Source organism: Lynx canadensis, chromosome A2, assembly GCF_007474595.2.
Source record: "Lynx canadensis isolate LIC74 chromosome A2, mLynCan4.pri.v2, whole genome shotgun sequence".
Taxonomy (NCBI): Eukaryota; Metazoa; Chordata; class Mammalia; order Carnivora; family Felidae; genus Lynx; species Lynx canadensis.
Window position 1 is genome coordinate 117,384,825 of NC_044304.2, and position 21,083 is coordinate 117,405,907.

Below are 21,083 nucleotides of genomic sequence, written 5' to 3' on the forward strand. Positions count from 1 at the left end.
GAGAGAGCACGAGCAGGGGAGGGGCAGAGAGAGAGAGAGAGAGGGAGAGAGAGAGAGAATCCCAAGCAGGCTCCACACTGTCGGCGTGGAGCCCAACATGGAGCTCCATTCCACGAACGGAACAGTGAGCTCATGACCTGAGCTAAAATCAAAGAGTAGGACGCTTAACCGACTGAGCCATCCAGGTGCCCCCCTCCCTTGCCTATTTCTATAGTAAGTGATACATTTTTAAATATGGTGAAGGAAGGCATTTCATTTATTCACCGAATGTTTGTTACACACCTACTGTGTGCAAGGAAACTTCTAGGCAGTTGGGATGCATTGCTAAGCAAAGTAGACAAAAATATCTACCCTCATGGAGATTGTATCCTAACTGGGAGAGACAGGAAAGAAAGAATGACCACAACGAATCAGTAAATTATGTATTTTTTTAGAAGGTGACGGGGGTTAGAGAAAAACAAAAAATCAAAGGGTACGTGGGGTTTGGAATTTAGAGGGCAAATGGAGCAGGTTGCAATTCTAAATAGGATGTCCAGAGCAAGTCTCAGTGACAATGTCTGAGCACACTTGAAGGTGACACAGTTAGGCTTGTGGATTTCTGGGGGTGGGGAGAGAACATTTCATCAGAGTGAACAGTCAGTGCTGGGCCATCAGGTAGGAGCCATCAGCAGGCCATGTTGCTGAAGCACAGTGAGCAAGAGGCAAAGTAGAAGGAAAGAGGTCAGGGAGCTAAGCGGGGCAGGGGTCGTGGCTCAGGCAAGGCCTCGTAGCCCACTGTGAGGACCCGGCTTTACTCCAAGTGAGACGGGGAGTCCCTGAGCAGTTGCAGGCAAGGCAGTGACAGCAAGAGACTTGGGTTTTAAAGAACCACTCTGGCTTCTGTGCTGGGAACAGAGTTCAGGGGCAAGAGTAGAGGCAAGTAGACCAATGCGACGATACTAAAGCATCACGTGGAAATAATCCAGAGAAGAGACGAATGTGGTCCAGATCAGGGGGCTAGCAGAGGAGCTGGGAGACGTGGTTGGATTCTGGATATATTTTGAAGATAGAGCCACAGGTTTTCCGGGCAGCCTGGATGTGAGGAGAGGAGATGAGGAAAAGAGAAGAGTCCAGGGTGACGCCAAGGTTTTTAGCTTGAGCAGCTGGAAGACCGTTACCTAGATGGGGGAGATTGTGGGTGAAGCCATCTTGCAGCTGTGAATTCAGGAACTGAGATGTGGTCATGTAGAGGTTGTGAATCTGGGTTCGAAGGAAGGTGTGATTTGGGGAGTTACCTGCCCCCCCCCCCCCCCCCCCCCGCCCCACCACCGCCCTGTCCCCATGAAAGCCAAGAAACTGGACAAGATCACCAAGGGGCTTATGCTATCTGCTAAAAGCTGATGAGAATGACCCATCCATCTAAACGGAGAATTTCATTTTCCCGAAAATGTACGAACAGGGAGAAATGATTAAGAGCAAGAGAATCGTTTGACAATGATTTATTTTTTAAACAGCTCCTGAAAGAAAAACAAAACCAGGGAAGCAAATTTAATTTTTAAATTTATTTTTCTCAATTATGGTCACAGCCTTTGGCCAGGGGCCTGAGGCCGCCGTACAGAAAGCTTACAAATGTTTGGGCAAGAAGCAAGCACGGAATTTCTTGTGTGCACGAAGACACTGGCACAAGACAAAACCAGAAAGTGCAGTAAAGTCCCAGAGCCCACGTTCTTTCATTGGGAGACTAAGTTTCATGTCTGCAGAGCGGGCCCAGGATCCAAGAGATAGGGCACGCACAGATCCCCAGTGAGAGGGACCCCTAAGTAAGTGCCATGTGACCTCTATTGTACTGGCAGATACTTAAAAATTTCTACCCTTTTGAAACCTACTATCATTACCATCAAGAATGAGAGACTGACGCTTTCCCGTTATTCTAGAATCTCCTTAAAATGGTAATAATGTTCGGATTGTGAAGTGACCCGTGCCAAGTCATTGATTACTGCATTCGTCTCCTGAGCAGCTATGGAAAGTCATCTCGGCTCCTCCCGCGCGTACAAGGGAGAAGTGAGCGCGCCCTGAAGGGGGCAGCTGGCACCTGTCCCAGAAAGGCTGCCGCAATCCTCTCCTCGCTCAGCAGAGGAACCACCTTCTCAGTCGGCTTCCCACTGGCCTCACCTCTGCATCCTGCCATCCCGTGCTGCCAGCACAACCAACCGAAGCTTTTTGGCAAGGACTCCGCCAATATGAGGTTTGCCTCCTAAAGTAAATGTGCTCTCAGGAAGTCACTCCATGGCTGCAGTTAGTTAAGAGCAACCGCATGCGTTTGCTTTATCCCCAGAGCTGCAAAGCACCGTGGTCCGCAGGATTCGACGCAACAGGGCCGAGCGATTAGATCCCAGCATTCTTCCGCCTTACACCATTCCCCAAAGAGTACTTTGGTGTCCCCTTCCCTCTATAGTGCCCCAATTGCTACATATCATAATGATCTCTCTCTCTCTCTCTCTCTTTTTTTTTTTTTTTTTTTTTGGTCAAACTACACGCGCCCAAGTCTATGAGTGCCCAATAACCCAGATGTTGTGTGATGGTGAACCAATCTCTTCTCACTTTGTGCCTTTAAATTCCCCTGTAAGCTACAGATGGGAGCCCCGTGTGCCTATATTTCCACAAGCCAGCCCTCTCATTCCAAGCCACCCTCCAAGGAAATTCTTGTTCTACCGGCATCAATGCGGCTGCTGTAATTGCTCATAAAGCCATCCATGGGACTTTGCGGCAGGCGCCTTTCCTAAGCTCTGTAATTAATTCTTGGAAAGCCATAGAAGGAGCTTGTTCAGAGCACTGTTAAATCAAAAGCAGGCTTCCTGTTGGCCTGCTCACATGGAGCCCTCGTAGTTTGAAACAGATAATGAACCAGGCTGAAGAAATCTCCGAACAACTATTCATTCTCCAGCTGTAGAATCTATGTGCCACCCAAGACAGAAATAGCGTGCATGGGCCATATGCTGATGCAGAGATCACGGTGCTTCTGAGGCACAGAAGACCTTGGAGCATGAACTTTAACTACCGGCCAGACCCTTGTTTGCTTACATTATTTTCTTTAACTCATTTGTTTGCCTGTTTGTTTGTTTGCTCATGGACACTGAGGTTGTTTTGATATAAAAAGCATTTCAGAAAGATGTGTGGCTGTGGTACGTACCATGAGCTGAAGGGGCTGACTAGTCAAGCTGGTGGCTGGGCACTGGTCTACATGCATCCGCTCACTTATGATGATGATAACAATAGTAAAGCTACGATTCATTGAGTGCCAGCTGTGTCCAAGCAGTCTTTGACCCTTGTGCATACATTCTGCCACGAACCCTGAGAAGACAAACTGATTGACTCCATCGTACAGATTAAAGTCTGCTGTCGTAATGTCGTTGTGTACTACAGGTGATACAGGTGACCTTAGGGGAATAAGGCAGATTATAGCTTTCTTTCTCCCTGCCTAAATAAAACTGCTTATGTGAAAGCACAGGCCCTTATCCACATTAAATACTCAATACACGTGCATACTGCTTCAGTGAAACTCCCACTTGGTCACTAGTTTTAAAAGGGAACTTGTCACTTTCCGATAGTAGTGGTTCTCAACTGAGTGTGATCTTGCTCCCTAGGGGGACAGTCGGTAATGTCTAGGATCATTTTTAATCGTCACAGTTGGGGAGGGAGGCTTTGCTACTGGCATCGAGTACGTAGAGGCCAAGGATGGTACCAAACATTCTACAATGCACGGGACAGCCTCCTCCACACCCAACAAATAACTACCCAGCTCAAAATATCCGTAGTGCTAGAGTTGAGAAATCTCTTTAGGACAGAACAACCAATAGATCGTCATTTGTTGATTAATATTTAAATTATAAGTCTCAGGGGACGCCTGGGTGGCTCAGTCGGTTGAGCGTCCGACTTCAGCTTGGGTCATGATCTCACAGTCCGTGGGTTCAAGCCCCGCGTCAGGCTCTGTGCTGACAGCTCAGAGCCTGGAGCCTGCTTCCAATTCTGTGTCTCCCTCTCTCTCTGACCCTCCCCTGTTCATGCTCTCTCTCTCTGTCTCAAAAATAAATAAACATTGGGGCGCCTGGGTGGCTCAGTCGGTTAAGTGGCCAACTTCGGCTCAGGTCATGTCGGGCTCTGTGCTGACAGCTCAGAGCCTGGAGCCTGTTTCAGATTCTGTGTCTCCCTCTCTCTGACCCTCCCCCATTCATGCTCTGTCTCTCTCTGTCTCAAAAATAAATAACCGTTAAAAAAAAATTAAAAAAAAATAATAAACATTAAAAAATTTTTAAATAAAAAAATAAATTATAAGTTTCAAATCCTTCCCCCTCCCCCGCAAATAGTTATTCCCATAGGCTCTGATGTTAGATCGCATACTAGAATTGGCCAAAGACGTATCCTTTACATTCCGAAATTCAGACAGGTATCTAGCACAAATATTAATGCCACATACCTTGGGTTGGGAGACACCCGAGAAAGATCGGGATGCCAAGGTCAATCTCGTATTTGGGAGTTGATGTTGAACTATCATGTGAAGTGAAAATCCAGCCACTATACCAGTATGAAAATTGGCTGCCCCTAAGATCCACACCAAATCAGAAAAACATTTCAACAAATTGCAAAGAACCAATGACATAGAGACCATGTTGTCGATCCACGATGACATAAAAATTATAAACCAACAGTAAACAGGAGAGCAAAATCTTTAAACAATATTTTTGGAAAAGAAAAAATACACATCTAAATAATCCTTGGATTAAAGAATAGCTCATACTACTTTATCATTTGCTTTTGCCACTTAATAATCTATCATAAACATTTCTCCCATACCTTTAGGGTCTTTCTAAAATATGACTTTTCAGGGCAACATGATATTCCAAGGCATGGATAGCGTATAATATGTAACCAATCCCTATTTAGACACGTTTACATTATTCTCCAGTTTTAGCTATGATAAGTAATGCTATAATGAACATGAAACATTAACATTTTTATTTCATTGCTCACAAATCTAGTTTGCACCGTTAAGTTCTTCTTGCGTTCCTCAGTTAGAATGTTCCCAGTTGGAGACCAGTTGTAGAACAACTTTATCTGAAGGAAAAGAAGCCACAAGAGAAAGAAGAAAGAAAGAAAGAAAGAAAGAGGGAGAGAGAGAGAAAGGAAGAAAGAAAAGAGAAGGGAGAAAGGAAACCCTGCATTTTAGATCTTTCCGCAAATATGATTGTTCCAGGAAAATATCAAGCCACTTGCTAGTGGTTTGTGTCACCATTTGAAGAAGAGTAAGGAAAAGGGCAGTGCAGAAACTGCATTATCAGATGCTGTCATTACAATTTGTAGATCTTACACATACATATGTAAATAACAGATGCCAACTTCTTTCCTCCACAGGCTGCCTCTAAATCGAAGTAAAAAACTATATTACTGAAGCAAGGAAAACTAGAATAGCGAGGACAATAAATCAAACAATGATATGAATTTCATTTAACACTGAGAAAACAAGTGTTTCTAGATGACTACAGATCACGTAAGACAAACAAGTCTGGAAAAGGGGAAACGAACGGGTGAGACAAAACTAAAAGGAAGAAAATCGGATGAAATTCATCAGGACTGAAAATATTGGCAGTTCCAGGGCAGGGGCCTTAGCTGAGTAATCGGGTGTGATGCATGTGAATATTGACACAATCCACGCTGCCTGAACCCTGAGGGAAGCCACGTGCAGCGCCTGTAAAGAGCCCGCACTGGCATCAGACTGCCTTGGCTCACTTTTGGTGGTGGAACTGGGTGGCCTTGGCCAAGCTCACCAAGCCTCGGTTTCTATATTCCTAAAGTGGCTGTAATAACATCCTCTACTTCATAGGGATGCGATGGGAATTAAGTGGAAAATCCCATGTAAGTAAAGGGTTTAGCATACTGCCTAGCACATTTGTACGTGCTCAATAAGTAGTGGGCATTATCACATGAACTTCAAAAGACTAAGAAAAGCCAGATGGCCAGTTGAAAAACAGGGACAGGAACTAGATGTTGTTACTATGCCTCTGTGATAAACTCTGTAGTCCATTTTAACACAAGGACATAAATTTGGTTGTACGAACCACTTTTAAACCATTCTGAGTTCTAAATGTGAAGTGCAATGAAATCCACATGCAGGCTTCTATATGCTCTAGTCATTGAAATAGATATTTACTTTATCTTGGCAAGCCTGTTTGTGGAACTGAGACCATGAGGCATGAGTGCAGAGAGTTTAAGGGACACTAGTGAGCGAGATCAGGTCACCTGGGGCCACCTCTGATTGGAGGCTGATTGCATCCTTTCAAATGGTGAGGATACAATGTGATATGTGGCAAAATATCCATGATTTGGCAAAAATAATAACATTTATTGATATTTGCCAAATGCACTCCCTTGATAATGGTGAGATGCCAAAACATTGTTTTCTGTTTTCTTTGGGTTGTTTTGTTTTGTTTTTAAGAATTTGGCTTTGAAATATGGAAAGTCCCATGATGAGAGGCCACTCAGTAAGAGCTGATGATCCTGAATAATTATCAACTTCTGAGGATTCCTCTCTCTTCTCCGAATCCATAAAACCCTTCCAATTAGAGATGGCTTTAGTTTCTCTTTAGTCCAAAAGCAGCCTACCTATACTGGACCTTTTTTGACTTCATCATTTCCTCAGGTGCTATTGTAAAGCATCTTATTCACTTGCAAAATTAACCAACAGGTTAATCTTTCCCTTTCCCTTTTTAAAAGCAAGTATGACCTCTTTGTTCTAATAATTCTAGAAATTACATGTGGACAAGATTTCTATTTCCAGAGATGTTTACCTTTGAAAAAGGTGGAATGTCTGATCCCAAATGTGCTGCTTATGGAGTGACTGTCTCCTTGTGAAAGGAGACTCCTTTCCGCACCGAAGTAAAGGGGAAAGTGGCTGGTCTAGGGCTTTCTCTCTGTCCCCTCAGTGTGGTTGGGTTCGTTTTGTGCCTCAAGTTAGTGGCTAGACTTTTTGCCTTGGCAGAGAAATGTATTGTCTATTTTAATGCTGACCTGTGATGTTTTATTCACATTTTAAATCTTTTATTGCCTGCAGTTCCCATGAGATTTTCCCTTTTGTTAGCATTTTTTCCTGATTGGTATTGATTCTCTATTTTGCCACAGGGTTAGGAAACCTACTGCCCTGTTGGCATGATTGCAAAGAATCCGGCTGCTGTTTTCCTCCCCACAAAAGAGGTATCTATAGCCATTTAATTATATAGTTTATTTTTAAAGCAAGAATGAAAGAACCAGGGATCATCTTTCACTTAAATTCAGCTTAGCATGTTCACAGAACGTTAAACGTTCTCAGTGCCTTCAGTTACTGAAATGGGTGTCCTTGTCTAAAAGAAAATCAGTACCGCTGGTTTTACCCAGCCTAATGTCACAAGATTTTATTGTATACTGCTTTCTTTCTTCAGACAGAAATAGAGTCCATAACCTCCAATACTATCAAAAAGAAATAAACGTGCTCTGTGGGAAAAATCCTAAATCTAGACATTACAGTTGCAAAGTAATTCTCGTGCCTTCCATCAGACACAGCCTACGTGTAACAGTGGCTCCGAACTTATTTAAATGCCCAAACTGAAACTGTTCTTGCATATTATATATAGAGTATACCAAGGCGTTCTGTGGCAATTGAATTTTTATATAATAAAAAGTGTTATTCATAGGTATGATCAATAGAGGACAGACAGGATATGTCTAACAATCATGTTTTTGAAGGCCAAAATGCCTGTATCCAGAGACAGTTGATTATGTAGATTAGAGAGAAACACTTCTTCGATGCAAAATGGCCCTTTCTGGGCCACTCAGAGTTCCTGATCTCTCACACTTCCTTATTTCAAAAGTTATTACAATGCGACAGTAATCAAAACAGTGTGGTACTGGCATAAAGACAGACATATGGATCAATAGAATACAATAGCCCAAAATAAACCCTCACATTTATGGTCAAATGATTTTCTTTTTTTTTTTTTTTTTTTTTTTTTTTTTTTTTTTTTTTTTAAATTTTTTTTTTTTCAACGTTTATTTATTTTTTTGGGACAGAGAGAGACAGAGCATGAATGGGGGGAGGGGCAGAGAGAGAGGGAGACACAGAATCGGAAACAGGCTCCAGGCTCTGAGCCATCAGCCCAGAGCCTGATGCGGGGCTCGAACTCATGGACCAGGAGATCGTGACCTGGCTGAAGTCGGACGCTTAACCGACTGCGCCACCCAGGCGCCCCTGGTCAAATGATTTTCAACAAGCATACTAATACTGTTCTATGGGGGAAAGAACAGTTTTTTTCAACAAATGGTATTGGGGAAACTGGATATTCACATGCAAAAAAAAAAAAAAAAAAAAAAAAAATGAAGTACCCTTACCTTGCACCACATGTAAGAATTAATTCAAAATGGATTTTTTGGAGAAAAAGATACAGTCAAATCTCTATGACATGAGATTTGGAATGAGGAAAATCTTTATGACATTGGATTTGACAATGATGTCTTGGATACGACACCAAAACTACAGGCAACAAACGCTATAAAAGTAAACAAACTGGACTACATCAAAATTTAAAACTTGTGCGAATCAAAGTACATAGTAGAATGAAAAGGCAACACACAGAATGGGAGAAAATATTTACAAGCGACAATGTGATCAGGAGCTAATATCCAGCCTATATAAAGAATTCCTACAAGTCAACAACAAAAATCAAACAACTCAATTTAAAAATGGGCACGGGGGGCGCCTGGGTGGCTCAGTCGGTTGAGCGTCCAACTTCAGCTCAGGTCATGATCTCACAGTTGGTGAGTTTGAGCCCCACGTTGGGCTCTGTGCTGACAGCTCGGAGCCTGGAGCCTGCTTCGGATTCTGTCTCCCTCGCTCTCTGCCCCTCCCCCACTTGTGCTCTGTCTCAGAAATAAATAAACATAAAAAAATTTTTTTTTAAATAAATAAATAAATAAATAAAAATAAAAAAAATAAAAATGGGCTCGGGATTTGAATAGACATTTCTCCAAATAAGGTATGCAAACAGCCAATAAGCACATGAAGATATGGCCGATACCACTAATAATTAGGAAAATGCAAATCAAAACCACAATGAGATACCACCTCACAATCATTAGGATGACTATTATCAAAAACAAGAACAAAACCAGGAAATAACAGGTGTTGGCAAAGATGTGGAGAAATTGGAGCCCTTTGTGCACTGTTGGCAGGGAAGCGAAATGATGCAAATGCGGCGAAAAACAGTATGGCTGTTCCCATATGATCCACCAATCCCACTCAAAAGAACTGAAAGCAGGGTTGAAAAGATTATTTATACCCTCATGTTTACAGCAGCATTAGTCACAACAGCTAAGGGGGTAGAAGTAACCCTGGGAGTGTCCATGGACAGGTACATGGATAAATAAAATGTGGAATGCACATATAACAGAATACTATTCAGCTTGACAAGGGAAGGAAATTCTGTGCACGTTACAATATGGGTGAATCTTGAGGGCATTATGGTAAGCTAAATAAGCCAATCACAAAAGGACAAGTACTGTATGATTCCCTTATCTGAGTTATCTAGAATAATCAAATTCATAGAGACAGAAAGCAGAATGGTGGTTGCCAGGGGCTGAGGGTAGGGAGGATAAGGAAATACTGTTTAATCAGTACAGAGTTTCGGTTTTGCAAGATGAAAAGATTTCTGGAGATGGGTAGTGGTAATGGTTGTGCAACAGTGTAAAAATACTGAACTGCACACTTAAACATGGATAAGATGGTAAATTTCACGTCAGGTGTACTTTATCACAATTTCTTAAAGGTTTAAATCTTGCTAGCCTTATTTCCTGTAAGGCTCGATCATAATAATTCAGTATGTCCATTTCAAATATTAACTTTGCTTTTTACCTTAACCCTCAATCGAGCTAGCACTCCTTTACAATATGCAGGCATCCAAATAACATGCATTCACAAACTCCAGAGGGAAACAATACAGTACTCAAACCTGGATTATTTTCTTAGGAAAATTCCTGATCTCCCACTTATCAACATCTCCCTCTTTATATCCATGTACCTTGTTCACTCAATATTTATTGAGGGCCTGTTATGAGCTGGGCATCAGGGACACGAGAAAAATCAGAAGCCATAAGGCTGCCCTACAATAAGAAGCTATACTTGAGGGGCACCTGGGTGGCTCAGTCAGTTGAGCATCTGACTCTTGATTTCGGCTCAGGTCATGATCTCACAGTTTGTGAGTTCGAGCCCTGAGTCAGGCTCTGCACCGACAGCGTGGAACCTGATTGGTATTCTCTCTCTCCCCCTCTCTCTGCCCCTCCCCCTCACTTGCACTTATTCTCTAAGTAAGTAAATAGTTGTGGTTTGTTGTTGTTTTTTAAGAACCTACACTTGAGCTTGATCATGAAGGGTCAGTAGAATTTGCCAAGTGGCAAAACATGGAGAATGGTATTCTCAGAAGTAGAAAGAACATGTGCAAAGGCATGTAGTTATGAAAGGGCAGTACTGTCCTAGGAAATGAGAGACATTTCAGTGTGGCTGAAGGACAAGGTGCATGGCATGGAGTGTTGGAGGCATAAAGCCAAGGAGAATAGTTTTCCTGCTCTCTGGTCTTCCATATTCTCACTCAAACAAGCTGCCTTTCCACTCATGAAGAATGACTTCTGGGCATCTTGTGGCATTTCAGCATTTGTAGAACTAGATCTTTCTCTGGTGTGGCGTAAAGACGTGAGGAAGAGCGTCTTAGGCCAGGCAAGAAAAATGCCTACATACGTGTCACCACCTCCTCTTCCCAACTCCACATCAGGCATAACTAATCAACGATTGCACTCTTTCCTTTGAAGCTACACATGGTCCCAATATCCTGGACACAGCTCTCAGGCAGGCACAACCAACAGATCAGGATGACACATTAGATGAAACCTATTTAACGTCCCTGTCTTTGGGAACAGCATTTTGCCCGGTTTGGCTGAACCATGTTGGATATAGAGCAAATACATTCTGTGTCACTTGTCACCTCTCAGGAATGTATGGTTGAAATCTCGACTACGTGGATAAATCAAGGCTGAATCTTCTCATGCTGAAGTTTACTTTAACCTTTGCAAACTTACCTATGTGCCAAGTATATACTAATGCCATATATATTTGCTGCATGTACTATTGACAGTAACCTAGCAAATCAGGCATCTTTATTCCTGTTTGAGAAAAGGAAAATTTGGCACAAACATCTAAGTAATCTACCCAAGATCACAAGGTTAGAAAGAAGCAAAGTGAGGGTGTGAACACCTACAACCTTCCTACCACATCATATGGCCACCACATTATGCTAATTAATTACAGGATAGGTAAATTTCATTGCCTCATTTTGCATGTAGAGTGGGTTTGCTCAAGAAGTCAAGAAATTGCTCAAGAAATCAAGAATGTTTACAAAGTCAAAACACAGAGCTCAAAGGGATATTGGCCACAAATCCTAAGGATATTTTATGCATAACGCTCAACAAAGTTCAGTCAGTAGGAAGATCCCACATGATCCAGAAGTGTTGGTCTTGAAAACTTCTGATGGGGTCAGAGATGTTAAGAGATTCCGTCTTATTCTGAGAATCAGGCGTTCACCATGATATTGATATTCTTTCCTCTCTGTACCCAGTCAAGTACGACATGATGCTCTCTCTAGTGTCAGGCATTAGACAGCAGTTCAGCTCATACTAGGGGGCAATTTCTTGTCTGAAAAGGGAAACCATAGAAGGTTCTTGCTACTAACAGATGCTTGCTATTATCTGTACTTGAGTCAAATTGATTTGAGTTCAAATCTGTCCATAACTCCGGGGAGAATCCCCCTCTGAGTGAGGGATGTGAAGGTGGTTCCCCCCTGAGGTCTTACTCTGGGCAAAGCTGACCTGCCCAAAGTGCCTATCCAAACGTGTGCCTTTGTTGGCCAATAATTGTATCTGACTTTTTACAAGTTTTTATTTTATAAGGCTTGCGCTGAATTTTCCATTCTTTTTTTTTTTCTTTCAACGTTTTTATTTATTTTTGGGACAGAGAGAGACAGAGCATGAACGGGGGAGGGGCAGAGAGAGAGGGAGACACAGAATCGGAAACAGGCTCCAGGCTCCGAGCCATCCGCCCAGAGCCCGACGCGGGGCTCGAACTCACGGACCGCGAGATCGTGACCTGGCTGAAGTCGGACGCTTAACCGACTGCGCCACCCAGGCGCCCCCGAATTTTCCATTCTTAAGACAGAATTTGTCAGGCACTACTAAAGAGGACACCATTAATAGAATTTCTCTGTAAACTGGATTATTATCCAAGCAGTTTTCAAATTCTCATTTTATATAAACATCCATCACCACAAATAAATAAACGCATCTCTCAACATTTCTTCTTACTACGAAGAAGCCGATGAATATTTGGCAAGGAAAGTAACACAACTCCTCTTACTTTCCCTTAGGGCTTCAGGAGTACATATTTTCCACTATCCCAGATGACAGCCAAGAATCACTAAACCCACATTTCAGAGCTGATTAAGAGGCAACAATGAGGTAGTAACGAGGACTGGTTTTCTTGCAGAGATGATAAAAATGATATGAAATTCAGGGAGTCAAAATGATACATCAGGGGTTACCGGCTCACCCAAACCAGGGGCAGGGAGGGAGGGCTCTTCTGGGGGAATAGGACATGCCCTAGGCTGGGAGAGCATTTGCCTTCCCGTCCCAGCTCAACCTCTTGTGATCCATGTGACTGTGGACCATGATCAGCGAAATGGAGATGAAAATGTCACCTTGCCTTCTCCTCCATAGGATTGTTATGAAGACAAATGAGATAATGCATATAATGTGCTCAGAAAGCTATAAACTGTCCTGTGGAAGGCAGAGTTATTTAGACCCTTGCAAAGACTGTTAGCACTCCCAATGCATTAAAGAATGCTACAACTTTATATATTCAATTAACCTTTCAATACGTTGCGATCAAGCCTCCATTTCTGCGTACCACCATATATTCTAAAGAATATATCAACTTAGAAGCTGATGGAACATGGAGAAAGAGTCACAAAGGACCTAAAAACGAACTGCCACGCTCCATGTCTGGAAGTCTCATCTCCCCTGACCACCTTCCTTTGTGCAATAGATTCCTCCCCCCAAATTGCCTACAGGATGGATGTTTTGAAAATCAAGTCACACTTTAAATTATATAAGGTTAGTTCATTTTTTAAAAGAGCATATGGTGGTAAATCCTCTGGAAAGTGAATTATTATCCTTAATCTATCTGTTGTGTAAATACAGATTTTTATATCCTGGGTTGGCTTGAACTATATATACACTCGAACTGAATGGGCCCCGGGTGTAATTTATTCCTCAACTTGGGCTAACAAATTGCTGTTCTCCATGCATGATTTTTTTCAGCTGCAGCAATTCGGAACAAGAAGAAAGGCAATGGATCAGGTCTCTGGTACCATGTGTGGTGATGACTCATTCAGGACTCTAACACACTCCATTGCAGCTCTCGGGGAAAGGATTTCTTTTTCTTTTCTTTTCTTTCTTTATTTATTTTTTTGGATTTCTTTCCTTTTAAATGAAAGGCAATGATAGTCATAACCACCCAGTATATAATATTAATTCTAAATAATACAGTGTTCTTAACTACAAGCTCCCAGGAGCAGATATTTTATTTCTTATTAAGCGTATAATTTACCTGTGTAAATGTACTGTATGCAGTTTGTAAGTGCTACATAAACTTGAATCAATAGAACAGATATTCAGAAAAAAAGGAACAGTAAGCACCTAGAAGGGTATGTATGTACTTATTCGAAGAATTAAATAACACGACTTTATCGATAACCAATTATGCATCATATCTAAAACACAAAAGCTCAACGATACTGGATCATCACTTTGGTAAAGCAAATGCCACGAATGAATGAATGAATGAATGAACGAACGAACATCATTTTATCGGATCCTTCCCCTTTTGCAACTTTCTCTTCCCACAACATCTTATCAGAGGGTCCTACTAAAGAATTGTACACTGGGAAATGCCAGGGAAATCAAGGCACTCACTGCTTTAAGGGTGCCTGGGATTTATCTGAATTGAGTGTGCGAAGGCAGGCAGACACAGAAAAGACTGTTGTAGAAAAAAAGTTTTTTTTATACCATCAGATACCTAGAAACAGAAGGCTTAGCATGCCATGTAGGGCCACTGGGGAAGCATCCAGGTCGGTAGGAAGCAGAGAGAGAGGGAAAAACATGGGCAAGAGCCTTTATCTGTGCTTTCTGCAGGAAGGAGTAGACAAAGCAAGGCAAGCAGGTTTAGTACTGGCTGGTTGGAACAATTTCTGTGGTCTCTGGCATGTAGGGGCTCTCTCTAGTTGTCTGGTATTCTGGCTCTGTGATGATTTGGGCAGGGGAACAGTGGCTCAATGAGTAAGAACCCAACAAAGGAGGTGGTTGGAGGTGTGAACCCTTGATTGGGTGATTTGCATATGAAAGGCATGCTCCCAAGGTGAGTTGTCTGCTATCTCTAGGAATTAGCTAGCCCAGGAAAGGAAAGTCTCTCCAGAGTCAGCCAAGCTTCAATATGTCAAAGCACCAAAAATTCAGAAGCAAGTGACGTGATTAACAGAACACCAACTGCAATTCTCTGGGATTATATAGGAAATGAGAGGTAAGATCAAAACTTGCATCTCACCATATCCCTGACTTCCCTGGGGCCCAGGAAGACTCGTTCTGAGAATTTGGTAGAAATGAAAACCAGACTTACAGAAATGAAAGCTTACTTGTCTAAGACTTTTCATTGAATTACCATAAAACCATTTATTTGAGCTGATAATACTTGGAAGTCCTCAAATTAGAGTATGTATCGATCCCACAAATGATGTGAAGTAATTAGTTAGGTTCAGCTATGTGTGACTGAAAATCAAATTAACAGTAAACAATATAAAAGCTTTGTGTTTTTCATAGAAGTGAAGTCTGGAAGCAGGCAATCCAGGGTGCTAAGGGTGCTTTGCTCCACTAAGTTCTCAGGGATCTGGCCTCCTTTGAGCTCAGGAACAAAAAATAAGAGAGTAAGAGGTATGTATTGGCTTCTTTCAGAGATGATTCCCAGACTTATCACATGATACTTCAGTTTCATCATGTTGGCCAGAATTTAGGCACATGGCCATACCGAGGTGCAAAGAAACCTGGAAAACGTAGCTGTTTTTTCAGCTTCCCTAGAAATCAAAGGCTCAGTTGCTCTGAAAGAAGATTGGGTTTGAGAGGCAATGAATATTCCCCCACACTAGCACTGAGTTTCTGTCACCTATCCTTCCAAATTCCTTTCTCTTTTGTGCCACCAATAACACCTCCGAAAGTGGTAAGCTAGAAACTTTGCAAGCCAGAAATCTGTCAGCCTAGGCTTCCGTTTTTTCTTTCACTGCCCACATTCAGGCCCAAACTCAGTTCGGCTCATTCTACCTCCTACGTGCCTTGAGCAATTTCACAGAAGGGTTACTACCATTACCTCCCATCTGGTCTACCACCCTCCACACCCAACCCCCTCCAGGCCCACCCGCCTGCCCAACCCTCCACATGCGCCTTCCAGATCATACTACTCTCTGCAGCGGGAGCTATTTTTCAAAATGCTCATCTGACCACATCTCTTCCTGTCTACAGTCCCTCTGGGGCTCCTCGTGGCACTCAACCCCAAGTCCAAATCCGCTGGCATTTCATAGATAGAGCCCATCATGATATGTGGGCCCTGCCTGCCTCGCTCACCTCGTCCTCTGCCTCCTACATATACAAGCCCATGCTACAACAGCCCCTACGGGATCCCAGTCTCACCGTGCAACCCACTGACCCCATGCATTTCTGCACGCTGCTCTCTGGGTGCTCTTCTCTTTTCTCTCCATCTTTGGGTTCCTGTTTATCCTTCAAGACCCAGGTGTGGAGTATCCACCTGTGTTAGGCTATCTGGGCTGCCATAACATAACACCCTAGACAGGGTGGTTCATGAACAACAGAATTTTGTTTCTCAGAATTCCGGAGGCTGGGAAGTCCAAGATCAAGGTGCTGTCAGATTCAGTGCCTGGAGAGAGCCAGCTGCCTCGTTTAGACACAGTTGTCTTTGGGAAGTATTCCCAAACCCTCACTTCTGGAACTGGATGGACACGGCTTCCCTCGTGCCACCCCCCATCTTCAAAAAAAATTTTTTTAACGTTTATTTATTTCTGAGAGAGACAGACAGACTGACAGACAGACATAGCATGAGCAGGGTTGGGGCAGAGAGGGAGACACGAATCCAAAGCAGGCTCCAGGCTCTGAGCTGTCAGCACAGAGCCTGATATGGGGCTGGAACTCATGAACTGCAAGATCATGACCTGAGCTGAAGTCGGACGCTTAACCAACTGAGCCACCCAGGCGCCCCACCACCCCAGTCTTTTAAATACCCACCTGCCACAGTAAGGTACAGGGATTTATGTGCATGTTTATCTATCATTTCAGGTTCTGAGTCTCTGTAGGCAAGAACTATATCTTACTCATCTTCATAAAACCAGTACTTCACAGCATCTGGTGAGTAACAGGTCCTTAAGAAATGTTCATGAAATAAACAAATCCTTCGCTAAAGGGGATGTGTTCTCTGAGCTTCGAGCCCCCGCCAGCGTGCCTGCATTTGTATGTCTCTTTGCTCGTAAGTGGCAATTGGCTGGTTCTCTGGCCAGCGTCTCAACTGTGAACTGTGCTAGCCACGGCTTGAACAGCAGCTTGACCTCTGAGGCAGCTGCTTGGGGGCGGGGGGGGGGGGGGGGGGCGGGGGCGCATCCATTTCCTTGTGAGTGCTCGTTTGTGAAAACAAGCAGCCAGAAGTCACCGTTTCGTACCAGCCGTTCCAAAGTCAGGTTATGATGCTTGTAGCAGAAAAAACCAGCTTTTGTTTTTACCCTACAGTTTGATGATGACCTCCCCCCACCCCCCCCAAAATGCACCATTGTGAAACACATTGACATCCCAAGGCTTGTGATATCAGCTGTCAAGATTCAGATTCTGTGTCACTTCTGTACCTCCTACCCTGGTCACTAAAGCAATTCTGGCACTTGTAAAATCTGTTCAGTAACAGCGACAGTAAAGATTTCTAGGGTGAGGCAGTTGAAATTAATTAAATGGTGTGTTGAGACGCGGTGGCAGTTTCTGGAGGTGGGTAAGGGATGGGGTGAAAGGTGGCCAGGGAGGCCCTGATGAAGGAAGCCCTGAATTAAGGCATCAGCTGTGCAAGCACCCCTGGAAACGGGCTGCTATAGACCTGGAGAACATGGTCCTTGGGGCATCTGGACTGGAATCCCGGCTCCGCATCCTGGCTTTGCCACTTGCCAGCTTTGCAATCCCCGGCAAGTTGCTTAACGGCTTTACGTCTCTGTTTCCTTGTAAATTAGACATAATACACCAGAGTGACTTTACTGTGCAAATTAAATTAGATAACTTATGTGAAGTGGCTAGCGCAAGGCCTGATCCAGACTAAGTGCTCCATAAATATTAACTCTTAATTCTATTATGATTAAGAGAGAAGAGTCAGTATCGCGGAGCTGGACTGCCTGGGATTGAATCCAAGCTCCACAACTTCAGAGCTGTGTGCTCTTGAGCAAGTTGTTTAACTTCCCTGTGCCTCAGTGGCCTCATCTGTAAAAGGGACACGATAGTAGGCAGTTGCAAGGCATAAGTGAGGCAAGGTCTGTTCACAACAGGGCCTGGCACGTTAGAAAAAAACAACTTCCAGGTTGGTGCTCTTTCCAACGGTGCCTCTGGAAACAAGATATACGGGACCTGCGTAGCAATCTTGGTGGCAGTGACTAGGGTTGGAGTTAATACAGGTGGTACTGGTAAGTATTAGCAGCAGCTTTACGCAAAGCTCAGCCGGTCCTCCCCAGGAGGTGGACACTGAGCCCAGCCTCTAAGGTCAGGTCATGTCCTTTTGCTCACCAGAATATAACTACCCCTTAGCACCACGCCTGGCACGTAGTAAGTGCTCAATAAGTGTGTGTCGCAGGCGTGAAGTACAACAGGGCTCCCATGTTTCACAACACAGACGGCTGTACATAACGAGCGTGCTGATCCACAGCGAGGTTCTATCAAACTTGACTTTGTTCATGCAAGTTCCCTGTGACGGGGGCTCCACATCCATTGATGCTAGCGGCCGAGTATGAATCCCTTCAGGATTATAGCTGCAGAGTGGTTCATCAACCTTGAGTAGTATCTAATGTTATCATCATTTTTGGCCTCTAGAGTTGACAATCCCAAATGACTGCAAAATTTAATCACTCATATTTATGTTGGTCATTCACAACCAGTGATTATTACGGCAACATTTTATAAGCGATGTGCATACTTTTTTTCCTCTCCCTTTCAGGGAAAGCTTTCGGATGATTCTGCCAGATACGAGTTACAACCAGGCAATGTTGTCACAGGTTTCTTGGGCCATTCACCTAGCAGCTCCCTTTCCAAAACACGTGAGCTAGAGTTTGCTCTCCACAAGTTTATTTATGTAGCTCCCCTGCCCCACTCCATCGCAAGAACTTTGAAAAAATTACGTGCCCTCAGCACAAATGTAAGTGCTTAACATTTTTCATAAGCTTAAATAATTTCAAAGGATGCAATTTCTGGCCATTGTAAATATTGAGATTTGAAAATAAAATTCTGACATTGTTCTTTTTTATGTATCCGATGAAACTTAAATGTCATAGCAACTTGGGGCACCTGGGTGGCTCAGTTGTTTGAGCGGCCGACTTCGGCTCAGGTCATGATCTCACGGTCTGTGAGTTCAAGCCCCGTGTCAGGCTCTGTGCTGACAGCCTAGAGCCTGGGGTCTACTTCAGATTCTGTGTCTCCCTCTCTCTCTCTGCCCCTCCCCTGCTCATGCTCTGTCTCTCTCTGTCTCAAAAATAAACGTTTAAAAAAAAATGTCATAGCAACAAATTATCCGTTTTAAAAATATATGAACAAGGGGCGCCTGGGTGGCTCAGCCAGTTAAGCGGCTGACTCTTGATTTCAGCTCAGGTCATGATCTCATGGTTCGTGAGATCAAGTCCCATGTTGGGCTTTGCCCTGACAGCTTGGAGCCTGCTTGGGATTCTCTCTCTCTCTCTCTCTCTCTGCCCCTCCCCAGCTTGCAGTCTTTCTCTCTCTTTCCCAAAATAAATAAATAAACTTAAAAAGAAATTAAAAAAATAAAAATGTATGAACATGCTCTTAGTTAATAATTAGAATATTTATTGTGTTCTTTCTCTAAAACTTTAATTTATTCTACTTTTCCCACAGAATTTTTTTCATGATGTAATTTTTTACATATTCATTGATTACCCTACCATACTGCTTGATGGTCAAGATATGTATATGAATTCTGATTTAAATTTATTTTAGGTCCTCATGACCATGCCATTCCAAGTGTTAACTAGTTTTTCTAGGTTGTGTCTGTATTATAATTAGGAGTACACAACTGAGCAAAATAATGTAATTACGTTAGAAGTTTTGATTAATAATTATCAAACCCAAGAAGGGAAATTTTCCTGGAAACCATTTCTTTAGGAAAGTCAAGGGAAAGTTCTAGGGCCTTGATTAGAGGAAGGAGCCCAGATAACACCTTTTTGCTTGTTGGCTGTCTCTTCCTGACGAATGAAGCTTCCTGAGGAGAGACTCTTTACTGCCTTTCACTGCTGTAGCACATCGTCCAGAACTGCCTGGCACATAGTAGGCATTTAATCAATGTATGTCATCAAATGAAAGTGCCCCTTTGGCTTCTCAAAGGTTTTTATACCCCAGGCAACATACTTCAGAAAGATTTGGGATGGGCGAAGGTAAGAGAAAGAAAGAGCCTTTCATTTGTAGAGTGAGTGGCAGAAGGATGTTGGAAAAGGATAAACAACCAGAGTCCACATGGTTCTGATGCAGGGCAGTTTTAGAAAATCACCAATGGGGAAGTTGAGGATACAAAATCCATTTTCACATGTCAATGCTCGAGTATCCCGTTTAAAGTCTTCATATACCCTCTGGGATGGGCAGGCCCCAGTCTTAAGATCCCTGGGGCTTTATAACTTTAATCCAAGATGTAATGTTATTGTTTTATTTTTTTTATATTTTAAGTGTTTCTTTATTTATTTTGAGAGGGTGAGAGCCTGATGCCAGGCTCGAACCCACAAATCATGAGATCATGACCTGAGCCGAAGTTGGATGCTTAACTTACTGAATGGCCCAGGCGCCCGGTAATGTTGATGTTTTAAAAGAGAGCAGTGGGTGTGTCGGCATCAGGAAGAATAAGGAAAAAAACCTCTTTCAATTGTAATCATTCCAGGCTGGAAACTTCTCAATCCAGGATCAACCTAAAAAGAAATGTTGGAAGAGAAATGTATGCTTTAAACTAATTTCACAGCAGAAAAACTTGGCAAGCATATATGTAGAAGGATATGGTGATCTCACCTTTCATCATGTCAAACATCTCAGAAGCCAACATCAGTGCAAACAAATTGAAATCATATTAACTCTTAAAGATACTTACACACACACACACACACACACACACACACACACTCACACACACACACAGCCTAGGAGCCACAAACCAATTCACACACTTATGGAATGGCCACTATGTGCCAGGAGTAGTGATAGGTGTTGGGTTGTAGCAACAAATCAAGCACATAGGACCCTGCCATGATGGAGCTTAGAACTGAAGTCAGCGTGGTCAATGGTTCTAGGTGTTGTACTACAGGTTATTTTCAATAAATCATATTTCAGAAACAAAGAAACCTCATGATTTGCATTGGAGAGGAAGAAACAGCATAAGAGAGTAAAAGTTCCCTACAAGAGCCTGTTCTTTCTATCCAAATTCTATTCAAATCTTTCAAGGTAAGTTATCCACAATTCATTTTATAGCAGTGCACCTCAAATGATGTCAAAATCAGTATTTGGGGGCTAGAAAGATGAACTAAATTCAATTTTCTGTTTTTACAGGGTACCGATAAATCCTGGTCAACGGTTCACATCACATGGTTTAACAGCCCAAGATGGTCTTGCTTAAGCATCTTTGTTTTCTTTAATCCCCA